Source organism: Lepidochelys kempii, chromosome 1 (genome assembly GCF_965140265.1).
Source record: "Lepidochelys kempii isolate rLepKem1 chromosome 1, rLepKem1.hap2, whole genome shotgun sequence".
NCBI lineage: Eukaryota > Metazoa > Chordata > Testudines > Cheloniidae > Lepidochelys > Lepidochelys kempii.
Window position 1 is genome coordinate 290,893,912 of NC_133256.1, and position 15,823 is coordinate 290,909,734.

General features: G+C 46.6%; 1 protein-coding gene across 15 annotated transcripts in view; it reads left to right on the top strand.

The window, feature by feature from the left end:
* Positions 1-15,823, top strand: part of TAFA2 (TAFA chemokine like family member 2) — a 289,386-nt gene that overhangs the window by 207,622 nt on the left and 65,941 nt on the right. The gene's annotated exons all lie outside the window — the stretch shown is intronic.

Sequence of the window (15,823 nt, forward strand, 5' to 3'; positions counted from 1 at the left end):
CCCCCTGCTTCTTGTCCCCTAACCGCACCCCGGGACCCCACCCCCTATCCAACCCCCCTGCTCCCAGTCTCCCAACCTCTATTCACACCCCTGCCCCCTGACAGGCCCCCTGTGACCCCCCGCCTATCCAACCCCCCCTTGTTTCCAGAGCTAGACATGCTGCCGCACTGCTCGGCAGGAACTTGCAGCCCCGCCGTCCAGAGTGCTGCCTGCGCGGCAGCATGGCTGTGGGAGAGCGGGGACAGGAGAGAAGGGGCCGGGGGCTAGCCTTCCCAGCTGGGAGCTTAAGGGCCGGGCAGGATGGTCCCATGGGCTGGATGTGGCCCTCAGGCTGTAGTTTGCCCACCTCTGCTCTAATCTATATATACATGAGGCTTGACAGTTCCTGGCAGCTTATAAATCTTTCTTCTTTTTTATTCCCTTTTTATGGCCAGGGCCCCAACCCAAGGAAAGACTTCCCTTGACTTATGAATTAATATGAGACAACTTCCTGTTCTTTCTATAATCAAATACAACTTCAGAAGCCAACTGCAGCCTTTGCAGTACAATATGATTTTGTGGTTCACATCTCCCCCTGCAGTGTCTGCACATTGGCAATTTGTCTTCTGATTCCAGTTCAGAATAAACTAGGAAGGCATGAGTAAACTAGAAGTGGGAGATGAGTGTCATTCAAAAGTTATGGAGTTAAGTAGTAGGGAGTGACATAATAAAGAAAATCGTTACTTCTTTCTATTGAAGTTTATTTTATAATTTTATTTTTGTGTGAAGAGTATTCTATGGGAAAGTATTACCTATATCTAGCAGTCAGATTTTTTTTTCTCTGTGGAGATATTTTCCTTCATAATTGATTAATATTTTAGGATGCAAAGGCATTTTCTATGCAATCTCTTTAGATTTAAATTTAGTTGTGGCCAAAAGAGATTCTGACATGGTTCAGCAAACCACTGAAGCTGGGGTCACGCCTTGTTGGAGCCACGTTCAAAACTTTGTAAGCTTGTGTTAGTTCCTGATTCAGCCAAAATCCAGTTTAAACTGTGCTGAAATCTGGCTGTTACTTTTGCTGAAAGATCCTTGTATTAAGGGTCTGTCTTACGTATAAACCAGCTTTATTTTTTATAAAAACCTTTTTCGAAGATCACATCAGGAATTACCGCTGTGTAATTGAGAGGAAATGCTGGCCCACTAAGTTCAACTTTCCAGATATATGCCTACAAATGAGATCATAACAGGGGCTATTTCTTTTCTGGGCCACAGTTGGTATTCTGAATCCCAGACTTGGAGGAGAGAGAACTGGAAAAAAATTGATGTTGATGTTTTTATTTTACAAATGTGGGGGGAAAGAGAAAGCCAGGTTATTTTGTGTTCATATAGCTTAACAAAAGCTTTCTTTTTTACAACTGTAACTTTACAGGCCTTTAGCAAATAATGTGAAGGAGAGGTTTTGAGCTTTTGGGGAAAAATAAAAAGAAGAAACATGACTGAATTATTTAATCTAGCAAACTGTCTACTTTGCATGAAGATTTTTTGGTTGTGGATTTAGTACACGTACAGAACAGCTATATTGTTTATATATGGGGAAATTTCAAAGTACAAATAAGAATCAGGCGCTCAATTCCCATTGACTTTCAGTAGAAATTGTGTTCCTAACTTCTCTTTGGGCCTTTGAAAATTGCCCCCATGGTCAATACTTGGAAGGAGCTTAAGGACTACCCAAGGAGGACTTGATAAACATTCACTTTAGAATACAGTTTCCAAATATGCATTAATACAATGGTTACTTCAGTCATGAAGGACAGGCAGGGCAGAAAAGGTGGGGGAATAGCACTGTATGTAAGGGAGCAGTATGACTGCTCAGAGCTCCGGTACGAAACTGCAGAAAAACCTGAGTGTCTCTGGATTAAGTTTAGAAGTGTGTGCAACAAGAGTGATGTAGTGGTGGGAGTCTGCTATAGACCACCGGACCAGGGGGATGAGGTGGATGAGGCTTTCTTCCGGCAGCTCACGGAAGCTACTAGATCGCATGCCCTGATTCTCATGGGTGACTTTAATTTTCCTGATATCTGCTGGGAGAGCAATACAGCGGTGCATAGACAATCCAGGAAGTTTTTGGAAAGCGTAGGGGACAATTTCCTGGCGCAAGTGCTAGAGGAGCCAACTGGGGGGGCGCTTTTCTTGACCTGCTGCTCACAAATCGGGTAGAATTAGTGGGGGAAGCAAAAGTGGATGGGAATCTGGGAGGCAGTGACCATGAGTTGGTTGAGTTCAGGATCCTGACGCAGGGAAGAAAGGTAAGCAGCAGGATACGGACCCTGGACTTCAGGAAAGCAGACTTCGACTCCCTCAGGGAACGGATGGCCAGGATCCCCTGGGGGACTAACTTGAAGGGGAAAGGAGTCCAGGAGAGCTGGCTGTATTTCAAGGAATCCCTGTTGAGGTTACAGGGACAAACCATCCCGATGAGTCGAAAGAATAGTAAATATGGCAGGCGACCAGCTTGGCTTAATGGTGAAATCCTAGCGGATCTTAAACATAAAAAAGAAGCTTACAAGAAGTGGAAGGTTGGACATATGACCAGGGAAGAGTATAAAAATATTGCTCGGGCATGTAGGAATGTTATCAGGAGGGCCAAATCGCACCTGGAGCTGCAGCTAGCCAGAGATGTCAAGAGTAACAAGAAGGATTTCTTCAGGTATGTTGGCAACAAGAAGAAAGCCAAGGAATGTGTGGGCCCCTTACTGAATGAGGGAGGCAACCTAGTGACAGAGGATGTGGAAAAAGCTAATGTACTCAATGCTTTTTTTGCCTCTGTTTTCACTAACAAGGTCAGCTCCCAGACTGCTGCGCTGGGCATCACAAAATGCAGAAGAGATGGCCAGCCCTCTGTGGAGATAGAGGTGGTTAGGGACTATTTAGAAAAGCTGGACGTGCACAAGTCCATGGGGCCGGACGAGTTGCATCCGAGAGTGCTGAAGGAATTGGCGGCTGTGATTGCAGAGCCACTGGCCATTATCTTTGAAAACTCGTGGCGAACCGGGGAAGTCCCGGATGACTGGAAAAAGGCTAATGTAGTGCCAATCTTTAAAAAAGGGAAGAAGGAAGATCCTGGGAACTACAGGCCAGTCAGCCTCACCTCAGTCCCTGGAAAAATCATGGAGCAGGTCCTCAAAGAATCAATCCTGAAGCACTTGCATGAGAGGAAAGTGATCAGGAACAGCCAGCATGGATTCACCAAGGGAAGGTCATGCCTGACTAATCTAATCGCCTTTTATGATGAGATTACTGGTTCTGTGGATGAAGGGAAAGCAGTGGATGTATTGTTTCTTGACTTTAGCAAAGCTTTTGACACGGTCTCCCATAGTATTCTTGTCACCAAGTTAAGGAAGTATGGGCTGGATGAATGCACTATAAGGTGGGTAGAAAGCTGGCTAGATTGTCGGGCTCAACGGGTAGTGATCAATGGCTCCATGTCTAGTTGGCAGCCGGTATCAAGTGGAGTGCCCCAAGGGTCGGTCCTGGGGCCGGTTTTATTCAATATCTTCATAAATGATCTGGAGGATGGTGTAGATTGCACTCTCAGCAAATTTGCGGATGATACTAAACTGGGAGGAGTGGTAGATACGCTGGAGGGGAGGGATAGGATACAGAAGGACCTAGACCAATTGGAAGATTGGGCCAAAAGGAATCTGATGAGGTTCAATAAGGATAAGTGCAGGTTCCTGCACTTAGGACGGAAGAACCCAATGCACAGCTACAGACTAGGGACCGAATGGCTAGGCAGCAGTTCTGCGGAAAAGGACCTAGGGGTGACAGTGGACGAGAAGCTGGATATGAGTCAGCAGTGTGCCCTTGTTGCCAAGAAGGCCAATGGCATTTTGGGATGTATAAGTAGGGGCATAGCGAGCAGATCGAGGGACGTGATCGTTCCCCTCTATTCGACATTGGTGAGGCCTCATCTGGAGTAGTGTCCAGTTTTGGGCCCCACACTTCAAGAAGGATGTGGATAAATTGGAGAGAGTCCAGCGAAGGGCAACAAAAATGATTAGGGGACTGGAACACATGAGTTATGAGGAGAGGCTGAGGGAGCTGGGATTGTTTAGCCTGCAGAAGAGAAGAATGAGGGGGGATTTGATAGCTGCTTTCAACTACCTGAAAGGGGGTTCCAAAAAGGATGGCTCTAGACTGTTCTCAATGGTAGCAGATGACAGAACGAGGAGTAATGGTCTCAAGTTGCAGTGGGGGAGGTTTAGATTGGATATTAGGAAAAACTTTTTCACTAAGAGGGTGGTGAAACACTGGAATGAGTTACCTAGGGAGGTGGTAGAATCTCCTTCCTTAGAGGTTTTTAAGGTCAGGCTTGACAAAGCCCTGGCTGGGATGATTTAACTGGGAATTGGTCCTGCTTTGAGCAGGGGGTTGGACTAGATGACCTTCTGGGGTCCCTTCCAACCCTGATATTCTATGATTCTATGATTCTATGATTGCCTATTGCATCATTAATCTTCATTTAAAGAAGTTCCTAATAACATATTGATATGACAAACCTTAATTACTTTGAAAGAGCCTCTGCAGTTTATTAGATTAATAATCTACATTTTCAAAGAAATCTTTACATTTCTATTGCCTTAGTCATATTACGGTCCAGTTATTAAACCCTTCTCTTTTTCTGAAAGCTACCGTAAAACAAAGAAGACATTAATCCATAGTAGATGGTTTAAAAAATGTTTTGCTGTAAACACTGAGTACACCGCAGTTGTGAACAGCTGATTCTGAGAACTCAACAATTAGCCTTCTTGCACCTAAGAATTTAAGGGGTATGGCAGACATGAGAAACTCTAATTCAGTACCACGACAAGGGCACAGGGCAGAGTATCCATGGCCAATTTCTTAGGCCCAACTGCCAACCATGTCTCTTGAGCCTGCAGCAGCCAGGGTTAGAACCCAGAATTTCAGACTCTTACTGTTCAGTGCAAGATCAACGATGTTCTATGACCTGCACTCTGTCAAGATGTCCAACTTGACTTGCATTACTGAAATCTGTCTTGAAGACACTGCTGGACCAGTGTTGCCTCAGCTACATGTTACAGGGTACTTAGCACACTATCCCCTGAGTGAATTCCTGAGTGAATAAGGTAGAACATGGAGTTATTATGCTCTTTGAATCAGACCTCAAATACAAGACAGGCTCAACTGCAAAAACAAAAGCCACCCCAAACACCCCACCCCACTTGTGTGCATCCATCAAGTGTGTGAATCCAGGGATGAGCCCAATATTGACACTCTTCTTATCTATAGACCATCTAACAGGAGTGGGTAGAGTAGCATTTCTGTTATGATCTTTCCTTTCAGAGGGGCTGTGGTGCAGTTTCATCTGGATAGGTCTTGCCTCTGGAGACCTTTACACTTCGTCCTATCCATCATGTTATTCAACATATTTGTAAGCCCCTTTGGGTGATCATGAGCCTCAGTGCCTGCAGTAGAAAACAACACCGAGCTTTGAATGTCTACTAACCTCACTGTGTTCAGAACTAAATGCAAAGCTCCCTTTTTGTCTTAGCTTTCTCTCACTAAGCTTGTGCTCTCCCTCTCACACATACGTGCGCGCACTCACACGCTACCTATTGGGAAGAAAGCTCCTACATGCTGGGCTGAACCAGGAATATTATTTCTTTTTAAATACTTGGGAGACATTCATGCTACAGGGATGAGTGCCTTATCAGAACCTAGATCCATAGGGGGCTGTGAATCAGTACACAGAATTAGATCCCCTTTGTGCTGCAAGAGCTACACACGAGAAGGCAAGTAAATAATGGAGTATCAGTCTTAAAAGGACACTGGCAAGGTTACTAGCCTAAAAACTGATATACCTGGAGAGAAGCTCTAACAGGAAGATTTTTATCTACAGAAATCCGTAAAGGTATTTTATTTTTAAACTGGTACTGATCCTCCTCCCCCTCAGGCCCTGCAGAACAAACAAATGTGCAAATATATAGTGCTCACTGATAGAAATGGCAGGCAGACATCAGTTCAGCATCAGTGGCTGCCTGCTATCTCTATCAGAAGGAACATAAATTGATGTGCTGAACATCAAATCACATCCCATTTTTAAGGTTTCAAGCAAGAGGAATGATCATCTTGGAAAAGTATATTGACATGCCCTTGTAGATACTCCTTTTTTAGATAAGACCACTGTTGAAGTTCAACCATTTCTAAGCCTAATATCTAGGCAGAATCCCCAAAACCAGAATTTCTTGGGGGGTTTTGTTTATTTGTGCCATATCCTTAACATAACTCAAGTTTTTGTGTGTTGATAAAATATAAATGCACCAAAGTAATTTCACTAAAGGAATAAAGCATACTTTTGAGATCTGAGTGTAATCTAATGAATGTTCAAGTACAAAAAACAAACTTTCTATTGCATTTTAAATTCTTGGACAAAATGAACAGTTATCCAAAAACATCACTAATAATAAATGTCTCTGCTTGTCAGAAGAAATTTGTTACTGAATCAAAAATTACTCAAGATTGATAATGAAGTAACTGAGTCTCTTTGGACTTACTAGGTGAATGTGAAGTGTTCAATGACTGAGAGACTATTTTATTTGAAAAAAGTAAATGAAATTACTCAGCTCATGCCTATATATTGGATAAAATACAAACATGTTTTTAATTGATATTTTTTTAAAGTATAATCATGCTCCTGATTAACTTGCCCTGTTGTACTAAGCCCTGGTCTACACTAGGAATTGAGGTCGAATTTAGCAGCGTTAAATTGATTTAACCGTGCACCCGTCCACATGACGAAGCCCTTTTTTTCGACTTAAAGGACTCTTAAAATCGATTTCTTTACTCCACCCCCAACAAGGGGATTAGCGCTGAAATCGGCCTTGCTGGGTTGAATTTGGGGTACTGTGGATGCAATTAGATGGTATTGGCCTCCGGGAGATCCCAGAGTGCTCCATTGTGACCGCTCTGGACAGCACTCTCAACTCAGATGCACTGGTCAGGTAGACAGGAAAAGGCCCGCGAACTTTTGAATTTCAGTTTCCTGGTTGGCCAGCGTGGCAAGCTGCAGGTGACCATGCAGAGCTCATCAGCAGAGGTGACCATGATGGAGTCCCAGAATCGCAAAAGAGCTCCAGCATGGACCGAACTGGAGGTATGGGATCTGATCACTGTATGGGGAGAGGAATCCGTGCTATCAGAACTCCGTTCCAGTTTTCAAAATACCAAAACATTTGTCAAAATCTCCCAGGGCATGAAGGACAGAGGCCATAACAGGGACTCGAAGCAGTGCCGCGTGAAACTTAAGGAGCTGAGGCAAGCCTACCAGAAAACCAGAGAGGCAAACGGCCGCTCCGGGTCAGAGCCCCAAACATGCCGCTTCCATGATGAGCTGCATGCCATTTTAGGGGGTTCAGCCACCACTACCCCAGCTGTGTTGTTTGACTCCTTCAATGGAGATGGAGGCAACACGGAAGCAGGTTTTGGGGATGAGGAAGATGATGATGATGATGATGAAGTTGTAGATAGCTCACAGCAAGCAAGCGGAGAAACCGGTTTTCCCGACAGCCAGGAACAGTTTCTCACCCTGGACCTGGAGCCAGTACGCCCCGAACCCACCCAAGGCTGCCTCTCGGACCCACCAGATGGAGAAGGGACCTCTGGTGAGTGTACCTTTTAAAATAGTATGCATAGTTTAAAAGCAAGCATGTTTTTTAATGATTAATTTGCCCTGGCATTTGCGGCTCTCCTGGATATACTACCAAAGCCTTTGCAAAAGGTTTCTCGGGACGGCAGCCTTATTCCATCCACCATGGTAGGACACTTTACCACACCAGGCCAGTAGCACATACTCGGGAATCATTGTAGAAGAAAGCATTGCAGTGTATGTTTGCTGGCATTCACACAACATCCATTCTTTATCTCTCTGTGTTTATCCTCAGGAGAGTGATATCATTCATGGTCACCTGGTTGAAATAGGGTGCTTTTCTTAAGGGGACATTCAGAGGTGCCCATTCCTGCTTGGCTGTTTGCCTGTGGCTGAACAGAAATGTTCCCCGCTGTTAGCCACAGGGAGAGGGGAGGGGGCAGGGGCTAGCCACGTGATGGGGGGAGGCAAAATGCGACCTTGGAACGAAAGCACATGTGCTATGTATGTAATGTTAACAGCAAGGTTTACTGTGAAAGTGTACCCATTGTTCTATAAAATGTGTCTTTTTAAATACCACTGTCCCTTTTTTTTTCTCCACCAGCTGCATGTGTTTCAAGGATCACAGCATCTTCTCCTTCCCAGAGGCTAGTGAAGATTAGAAGGCGAAAAAAACGCACTCGCAATGAAATGTTCTCTGAGCTCATGCAGTCCTCCCACACTGACAGAGCACAGACGAATGCATGGAGGCAGACAATGTCAGAGTGCAGGAAAGCACAAAATGACCGGGAGGAGAGGTGGTGGGCTGAGGAGAGTAAGTGGCGGGCTGAAGAGAGGGCTGAAGCTGAAAGGTGGCGGCAGCGTGATGAGAGGAGGCAGGATTCAATGCTGAGGCTGCTGGAGGCTGCATATCAAACTAATATGCTCCAGCATATGGTTAAGCTGCAGGAAAGGCAGCTGGAGCACAGACCACTGCTACAGCCCCTGTGTAACCAACCGCCCACCTCCCCAAGTTCCATAGCCTCCTCACCCAGATGCCCAAGAATGTGGTGCGGGGGCCTCCGGCCACACAGCCACTCCACCCGAGAGGATTGCCCAAGCAAGAGAAGGCTGGCATTCAATAAGTTTTAAAGTTTTAAACTTTTAAAGTGCTGTATGGCCTTGGCCTTCCCTCCTCCACCACCCCTCCCGGGCTACCTTGGCAGTTATCCCCTATTTGTGTGATGAATTAATAAAGAATGCATGAATGTGAAGCAACAATGACTTTATTGCCTCAGCAAGTGGTGATCAAAGGGAGGAGGGGAGGGTGGTTAGCTTACAGGGAAGTAGAGTGAACCAAGGGGCAGGGGGTTTCATCAAGGAGAAACAAACAGAACTTTCACACCGTAGCCTGGCCAGTCATGAAACTGGTTTTCAAAGATTCTCTGATGCACACCGCACCCTCCTGTGCTCTTCTAACCGCCCTGGTGTCTGGTTGCGCATAACCAGCGGCCAAGCAATTTGCCTCAACCTCCCACCCCGCCTTAAACGTCTCCCCCTTACTCTCTCAGAGATTGTGGAGTGCACAGCAAGCAGTAATAACAGTGGGAATATTGGTTTCGCTGAGGTCTAACTGAGTCAGTAAACTGCGCCAGTGTGCTTTTAAACATCCAAATGCACATTCTACTACCATTCTGCATTTGCTCAGCCTGTAGTTGAACAGCTCCTGACTACTGTCCAGGCTGCCTGTGTATGGCTTCATGAGCCATGGCATTAAGGGGTAGGCTGGTCCCCAAGGATACATATAGGCATTTCAACATCCCCAACGGTTATTTTCTGGTCTGGGAATAAAGTCCTTTCCTGCAGCTTTTGAAACAGACCAGAGTTCCTGAAGATGCGAGCGTCATATACCTTTCCCGGCCATCCCACGATGAAGTTGGTGAAACGTCCCTTGTGATCCACCAGTGCTTGCAGCACTATTGAAAAGTACCCCTTGTGGTTTATGTACTCACCGGCTTGGTGCTCCGGTGCCAAAATAGGGATATGGGTTCCGTCTATGGCCCCACCACAGTTAAGGAAACCCATTGCAGCAAAGCCATCCACTATGACCTGCACATTTCCCAGAGTCACTACCTTTGGTAGCAGCAGCTCAATGATTGTGTTGGCGACTTGCATCACAGCAACCCCCACAGTAGATTTGCCCACTCCAAATTGATTCCCAACTGACCAGTAGCTGTCTGGCATTGCATGCTTCCACAGGGCTATTGCCGCTCGCTTCTCAACTGTGAGGGCTGCTCTCATCTTGGTATTCATGCGCTTCAGGGCAGGGGAAAGCAAGTCACAAAGTTCCATGAAAGTGCCCTTATGCATGCGAAAGTTTCGCAGCCACTGGGAATTGTCCCAGACCTGCAACACTAAACAAGTCTGTGCTTGTTTCCCGGGCCCAGAATCGGCATTCCATGGCATGAACTTGCCCCATTAGCACCATGATGCCCGCATTGCCAGGGCCTGTGCTTTGAGAGAAGTCTGTGTTCATGTCCTCATCATTCTTGTCACCGCGCTGACGTCGCCTACTTGCCCGGTTTCACTTTGCCAGGTTCATATACTGCTGGATAATGGTTGTGGTGTTTAATATGCTCCTAATTGCCAAAGTGATCTGAGCGGGCTCCATGCTTGCCGTGGTATGGCGTCTGCATAGAAAAAAGGCGTGGAACGATTGTCTGCCGTTGTTCTGACGGAGGGAGGGGCGACTGACATCATGGCTTACAGGGTTGGCTTACAGGGAATTAAAATCAACAAAGGGGGTGGCTTTACATCAAGGAGAAACAAAAGCAACTGTTAAACAGAATGGCCCCCTCAAGGATTGTACTCAAAACCCTGGGTTTAGCAAGCCAATGCTCAATCCACTAAGCTATCCCTGCCTCTGGTATTTCAGGCAGGATTTCACAGAGGGAGGGAGGGGGGAGCAAATGAATACAAAACAAATCTGGTCTATTTCTTGTTTTGATCCACTCCATCTATCTTTTACATCTTTGGCTGGCAGCAGACGGTGCAGTAGGACTGCTAGCCATCCTCATCTCCTGCCTGCCCAGTAGAAGATGGTACAATAGGACTGCTAGCCATCCACATCTCCTGCCTGCTCACCATAAGATGGTACAATAGGACTGCCTGCAGGACTAAAGAGAATGACCTGGTCAAGTCACTCCTAATTTAGTCCCTGCACCCATATCTGCCCAGGCGCTCCTGACTGACCTTACCGAGGCAGCCAGGAGCATCCCGGACATGCTGAGGATGGTTTTCAGACCTATTGCACCATCTGCTGCCACAAGGCAATGGGTTGCTGCTGCTGTGTAGCAATGCAGTACCGCATCTGCCAGCACCCAGGAGACATATGGTGACAGTGAGCTGAGCGGGCTCCCTGCTTGCCGTGGTATGGCATCTGCACAGGTAACTCAGGAAAAAGGCACAAAATGATTGTCTGCCATTGCTTTCACAGAGGGAGGGCCTGATGACATGTACCCAGAACCACCCACGACAATGTGTAGTGTAGGAGAGGGCATGGGACACCAGTTTATTTACAGATGCTGGAATGATATGAAATGAGAAACCTATTTGTAGCAGTAGCAATAGCAATCTCCTACTTTCAACTGCTGCAGAGTTATTTCCTGAAACAACCATGCTTTAACAGAGAGTCATCCTACTACCTCAGTGCAAAACTTCATCTTTCCTTTGAAAATACAAGCGACATTACCGAAAATATGTGGGGAATTCCGGATGCCCTAAAGTGCCCTTGACAGAAGTAAGTATTGCAGTTGTTAGTGGACCAGGTTAGATTCACTACTTGATTTCAGTTATTCTCCTCAGACTTCTAATTTCTCTTGTATTCTGTTAAAATAAAGTGAGGCCTAAAACTAGCTATGGATGGTGTGGCAAAGTGTTGGTGTTCCACTTTGTGGCTAGGTGCAGCATTGCAGGGTTTTCTGTTGTCCTGCTATGCATGTCTGCTAGTGGTCTCCTTTAGTCTTGTGACTCGACCCTCTGGCTGGTCCACCTTTGGTCTTGCCTCTTTTGGGGCAAACCAGAGTTGTTCTTCAAATGACTGCACATGTCCATGCCATTGCAGGGATGTGTGTGTGCCTTGTGCACAGTTGTTGTAGAACTTTTTCCATCAGTGGTGCTTGTCTGGATGGCTTGAGAGCCCTCTGTTGCTGTGTGCTACTGCATGGCACTCAGTGACCCACACCCCAGCTGCGTAAAATATTTGAGGGAGTCTCACACCAGTGACAAGAGTCACATTTGTGGAGGGGTTTAACCTGGCTTGTAAGAAGATAGAACAGTGAGACTTCAGTGTCTCCTTATGGAGGCAGCATTTCACCCTACATGTGTACTCTGAGTACAGTGCGTGTCCCAAGTTGTCTTTGGCACTGTGTTCTGTGTCTCCATTACCAAAGAGGAGACAAAGAATTTCCAAGGACATGGTGCCTGGTTCAGCAAGACCTTCGGTACCGAGGCCAGCTAGAGGCATGGACTCTGGGTGGGACTCTGCAGGGAAGTGTTCCCCAGAGTGTTCCTCTGCTATAAGAAGGCGGGAGGGGGAGCTATCAACTTCAGAACCTGTGCCAGTTCCATTGAGGCTGACTCCTGAAAGCTCCTATATGCCAGACTGAAGACCCAATTCCAGTGCCAACAACACTGAAGATGTACGCTGCTGCCAGAGAATTGCTTAAACTTTTGGTACTAGTGTTCCCGGCAGTGCAGGAAGGGTTTCAGCTGGTATTGGCAATTGTAGTTCCTACACAAGCCCTGCAAAAGCATGTGGTATTGATGCTGCTTCCACTAGCTAGGAAGCTGGTACATTTCAGGTGCAAGTACCATTAATATCCTCAGTATCACCATCTCCAGGTTAGACTTACCTATCTCTTGTCCACACAGGTTCTGCAGCTCTATCGGTATTGCAGGCTTCAGAGTCATCTTTGTTGGATTCGGAAGTGGCGTCTTTTGTATCCCGTTCTAGGCAGGAAGCCTACCCTCCATTGGAGCCTTGGGGGTCTGTGGTTGTCACAGCAGTGGGCACATCGCAAGGGGCAATGGCATGCGTAACCATGGGGCCCACCATCACCGTGTAGTGTCCCTCCCCCTGCTAGGATCTCCCCTCTGCTGTCTGAGTGGACTTCCCCGGGGCGCACTGAGATCAGCCCTGACAACATTCTCTGATGCCCCATACTAGTACTAACGCAGCTTGGATGGGGTGGACTCAGCAGCTCGATCCATGGCATCCATGGCATCTGCCATGTCTATGAGGAAGTGTTTGTGGCTGCAGTCTTCCTCCCGAAGTACAGCAGACCATCCAAGACTTGCTCTTTTTAGGATCCCTTCCACTATTCTGTATAGAATAAAAAAATCCAGGGCCACATTGAAGTCACTTGGAATCTGCACACTGGCAACAAACAGGGAGCAGTTCTGGCCCCAAGAGGCTCACAGATATCAGAATTTATACCATGTCCCCAAGAGTTGCCAAGAAAAAGGGCAAGAATTACAGGAGGTGACCACAGCACCCCCTCCCATCTGTGACAGCAAGTTCCTGTCGACCAGCAGCCCAGTCTAAACATGCATTTTGATGCATTTGTCTAGGGCAGCATAGCAGTACTTACAGACCAATCTGCTCTGGCCCATATCTTTGCCAATCATCTATCCTACTTCCTTTGTGCTTGGATTCATGTCACATTGGATCTGGAATATTCCCTTCAATTTGTTTCTATCCCCCTTTATCACCCCACTTTCCCATCCCTCTTCGGAGACCATTCTAATGAGACCACTCTTCTGTGGGAGATCTAATCTCTCTTTCTAGTAGGAGCCATAGAGGAAGTGCCTTTATTCTGTAGGGGGAAAGGTTTTATTCCCAAAGCAAAAGGCTGTCTCAGGTCTATTGTAGATCTAAGAGTTACACAAGTACCTGAAGGAAATAAAGTTCCACATGAGTACTGTTGCTTCCATTATTCCTTCCCTGGAACAGGGTGACTGGTATGCTGCCCTTGATTTAAAGGATGCTTACTTCCACATGGCACTCTGTCCAAACCACTGGAAGTTTCTTAGGTTATAGTGAATAGAACCCACTACCAATTCACAGTATTTCCATTCAGCCTCTCAGCAACCCCTCGTGTTTTTACAAAGTTCATGGCACCTGTAGCTGCGTATCTGAGGAGATTGAGAACCCATGTATTCCTCTCCCTGGCAACCAGCTGGTGAGAGTCCAAACTGAGTCTCAAGTACTGTCCAGCATTGCTATCATTCAGTCCACCTTCAATCCACTGGGGCTATTACTTAGTCAGGACAGATCAATTCTAAAACTTGTGTAAAAGAGTTTTTTTGGAGCATTCCTGGATGCTACAAAAAACAGAGCATTTCTGCTCCAGTCAAGGTTCCAAATGCCCCAAGACCTGGTCTTGGAACTAGAAGCACATCCTGTTACCACAGTGCACACTTGCCTCTGACTTCTGGGGATATGGCAGCATGTACCTACTTAGTACAACAAGCCAGACTAAGCCTCTGAAGGCCTCAGGGATGGCTAGTGTTGGTGTATGTCCCCTGTCGACATTATCTGGTAAGCGTGATTTGCAGAGGTAATTTTGTCCTCTCCGGACTGGTGGGCAGACCCTCAGAATATTTATCCCTTTGTTTTTCTGCAACCAATGCTCACTTGGGTCATGGATGCCTTGTCCCTGGGTTGCAGGGCACACGTCAAAACCCTGCAAACTCAAGGGTTGTGGCCCTCGCAGGATCCGAGGACTCATCTAAACATCGGGGAGCTACATGCTCTCCGTCAAGACTGTCAGCCTTCTGCCCACATACTGTGGGAAAATAGTCCTTAAGGCCTCTTAGGTCCAGGGTTTTCCTGCTAGTACTCTGTGAGGCCACAGGAGAACCCAGTCTCTGCCTTTATCATGGGCTCCAGCCCAAGGACCCTTGTAGCAAGTGGTTACAGGTCTCTGTGATCAGACTTCTTGCTTCTTCCCTGGGCTACTTCCTACATCAACCCACCTTCTCCTCAGGGGACTCATTCTCAGCAGGGGTCTGCCCTGGGCTCAAGCCCCTCACTTGAGTCCTTAAGAGAACAAAGGAAAAGAAACTAAAGTAACAGAAATAAAGAGCAGCACCAGCTTCTCTGTCCTACTGCTCTGTTCTCAAAGGCAGGCAAAGGTGTATCTTGGGCTCTCTGCTGTGGTCCTCTGTGGGAGCTGAGGGTGAGAGGTCCATCCGCCTCCCCACACTGAAGCCTTCTGAACTGAGCTTCACCCTTTTTTATGCTCCTTCTCCGAGATTCTCATGCCTCAGAGGTGCAGCAGGAGGGGCTGCCTGGGCCCGAAGCTGCTCCTTAGCTCCTTCTTGCCTGATGCAGGGTTTGTAATACCCATCGCAAATGGATTATAAATTGCTATTTACCCTGAAACAACTTCTGAGTAATGTACAGGGTCTTTTGTTTGCTTTTGTGGCCAATGGGCTAAAAGGCTGCAGATTCTGAAGGAGGCATGATATAATTTAATCAGACGTAGTTTGGGGACTTTATTAATTTATTTGGAGTACTCCAATTTTTTAAATGATAAATCTCTTGAAAGTTAAAGAATTTTAAAGCAGGTACAAGAGACCAATACGGGCTAGATTGTGCCTAGTCCTGTAGGAAGAGCTGGAGACACCTTTAGCTCTACCTTGCGGAGAAGCTAGATACAATTTTAGGCCTTTGCTTCCAGCATTCAACAGGAGAACTTTAGTGCCTACAGTGGCACTAAAACCCCATTGGATCAGGGAGGGGCAAGGCCATGATTCAGCCTGACCCTGCAGCAGATGAGTTTTCGTGGGGAGAGTCAATATTCTACCTTGTTAAAAGGTGTAACAATGGCTGCTGTGTGCATTGCCCCAACACCCTTCTTGTACTGTGCCTATCAAATTCACTGCTATACTCTGGCTACTTTGTGCTGCTCCTGTGATGCAAAGCTGCTGTTAATATGGCTTAAGTGGTGGGTTATGCCAGGTTTATGGATGCTTTACATCACCAGAACAACATAAAGCAGCTGAAGCGTGCAAGTGAATCTGGCACAATGCCTCTAGGAGCTGCCACTGATGTGGGCTGCGTCTTAGAGTTTAGTCCTTTGTTGTTGCTGCAGCCTTTTCCCCTGGGAAAAAATTCTACTTTTAGGCCAG